General features: G+C 33.8%; 1 pseudogene; it reads left to right on the top strand.

Moving 5' to 3' along the window:
- Nucleotides 1–1,009: 1,009 nt before the first annotated feature.
- Nucleotides 1,010–1,962, top strand: LOC125112947 (olfactory receptor 4A47-like; annotated as a pseudogene).
- Nucleotides 1,963–2,968: the final 1,006 nt, after the last annotated feature.

Genomic DNA, 2,968 nt, shown 5'->3' with positions numbered 1-2,968 from the left:
ATAAGAGTATACAGTAGTTGAGTAATAAATCAAAGAAGATTCAAAGAGAATCATTTGGGCTACTTTAGGATAACATATTGTTGGAGGGCTGACTAAACCTGGAAGGAAGTGGGGGTAAAGAATGATCAAATTTGTGGTATATGTTGAACATAGAAGCAACAGAATTGTTAAAGAAATGAATAAGTAATATCAGAGGATGAAAGGGAGTGCAAAATACTGTATTTTTTTTTTACTCAGCAATTATATTGAAGGTAGTACCATTTAATGATGTGGGTAACACTTTTTATATTATGGAAAATTTTAAAGTTTGTTTTATAAATATTAACTTGATATCCAAATGTAGTTGGCCAAAAATGAATATTTTGCTTATGCAAAATTTTAAATATGGTAGACATAGAGGGTGGAGACACAAAATTAGTTTGCTTCAGTATTTATTGTACAGGAAAACGAGGAACAGCCCTCAGATAGAGGTCCAGTGAGTTCTGAGACAATCCAGGGCAGAGACCTCTTCATAATTTGATCTGCTTACAGGGATTATATAAATAAGTATAAGTGAGTCTCAAGTATTACACTTTGTGACTTTACCTACAGCATTTTATGGAACTCTTCCATATTTTCTTGTACATACACTTTTCCTTAAAAACTCAGCTAAAGCACTGCTTCATACAGGAAGCATTCTCTTAGTCTAGTTTGACCGCTATATTCTGACACTGTGACAATTAGCATTGGGTTAATATTCTTCTAATAGCACATATTACATTGTCCTGGAATTGTGAGATCCTTCATTACATACAATATCACTAAGAATAGAGAACTGTGCCTCATCAACTTTTATCAATTATATAATCACAATGTCTGTGACATATGGGACTCAAATAAATTCTACATATTCCTTGTTTTAATTGAATGGATAAAAAAGATAAAACTTGTAATACATTTAAAAGTTCCCCTCCCCTGTTTTATAGATAAACTGCTTCTAATATATAAAGTCAGCCTTTGTGCAGACAAGATGGAACCAAGGAGAAAAGTGATTTATATCATCCTCTTGGACCTCTCACAGAATCCAAATGAACAAAAAGTCCTTTTTGCTATGTTCTTGCTCTGTATTGTTACTGTGGTGGGAAACCTGCTCATTATTACAACTATAACTCTCAGCAAGACCCTGAACTCACCAATGTTCATTTTTCTTGCTAGTTTATCACTTATGGATGTCAATTTTTCCTCTTCCTTTAATCCAAGATTAATTTCAGACTTACTCTTTGGGGAAAATACCGTATCCTTTGAATCTTGAATGACTCAGCTTTTTACAGAACACGTTTTGGTGGATCAGAGGTCTTACTTCTTTTTGTGATGGCCTATGACAACTACATGGTCATCTGTAAACCCTTACATTATTTGCTTATCAAGAGGCAAAGGGTGTGTGTTATGCTACTGTTGCTGTCCTGTGTTGGAGGTTTTTTGCACTCAGTAGTTCCATTTAGCGCTATTTATTGGCTTCTATTCTGTGGCCCCAATGTCATTGATCATTTTTAGTGTGACATGTACCCCTTATTGGAATTTGTCTGTATGGACACCTATGTTATTGGCCTTATGGTGGTGGCTGATGGACAAATGATGTGCATTATTGTGTTTCTTCTCTTACTTATCTCCTATGGAGTCATTTTTCACTCACTAAAGAACCTGAGTCAGGAAGGGAAGAAGAAAGCACTCCAGACCTGTGGTTCCCACTTCACTGTGGTTGTCTTATTCTTTGTTCCCTGTATTTTCATTTATGTAAGACCTGCTAAGACCTTCCCCATTGAAAAATCATTGAGTGTGTTTTTTACAGTCATAACCCCTATGTTGAATCCATTAATCTACAGTCAAAGAAATTCTGAGATGATGACTGCTATGAAGGAACTCTGGAGAAAAAAAGGCAGATAAAGTAGTAAACAAATGCATTATACAACTTTAAGAAACTAATTTAACATAGGATCAATTTCTTTGAAATGTAAAAATCTCTATAGTCTGAAGCAAGCTTTCCTTTTCTCTAAATTAACCAATGAATGAAATGTTCATTAGTGATGACAATTTCCCTGTTATAATTTAAACTGTAAAATGTCTGGTTTATCACTGCACCAAGGGATGTGGAATTCATTTACAGTAGGGAGTCAACAAATAATATTTAATGAATTATTCAATGAAATTTTTATACATTTACACCAATTTTAATAAATTTCTACAGTTAGTTTCTTGGCTTTCTCCTTCTTAGTTTAATTTAGGTCAGAGTCTCACTTTTATATTCATTCTTTTTATTGTACTAGGTAAAATAGCTAATGCTGTGTGAACCATTTTCTTTATTTCATTCCATTTACTTAAAATATGAAAATAAATTTAAATATGAATTTCCATCATGGCAGAGCAGAAACAGATCCAACTAGGAACAATGAGTTTGTGGGTTAGATCCCTGGCCTCACTCAGTGGGTTAAGGATCTGGCATTGCCATGAGCTATGCTGCAGACTGTAGATGTGGCATGGATCTGGCATTGCTGTGGCTGTGGCATAGGCTGGCAGATACAGCTCTGAATAGACATCTAGTCTGGGAACATCCATATACCACGGTTGTGGCCCTAAAAAAGACAAAAGACAAAAAATATGAAAATATTCATGTAATGCTTATTTTTTAAATCAATATTGAAAATGTAATGGATAATAATAAATATTAAAAATAGAACACATGAAAATGTAAAGAGAGTAGAATAATCCTCCTAAATATCCCAAATCATTGACTCTAAGTTTTCCAGATGCAGTCACTCTTATATTAAATATCATGAAATAAATTAATTAATTAATATCCAGCTTTAGGAAGGATTATGCAAAAATTTTCTTTGCCAGTATAGACCACTCTAAAACTAACTGGCCATGTAAGCATTATTGCTCTTGGAATAGTTTCCTATCATCTTGACCATACTTAGGTCTCTCTTTCTTA

This window comes from Phacochoerus africanus, chromosome 12, assembly GCF_016906955.1.
Source record: "Phacochoerus africanus isolate WHEZ1 chromosome 12, ROS_Pafr_v1, whole genome shotgun sequence".
Classification (NCBI taxonomy): Eukaryota; Metazoa; Chordata; class Mammalia; order Artiodactyla; family Suidae; genus Phacochoerus; species Phacochoerus africanus.
The sequence above is the reverse complement of the archived record's forward strand: the minus strand, read 5'-3'. Positions and strand labels throughout refer to the sequence as shown.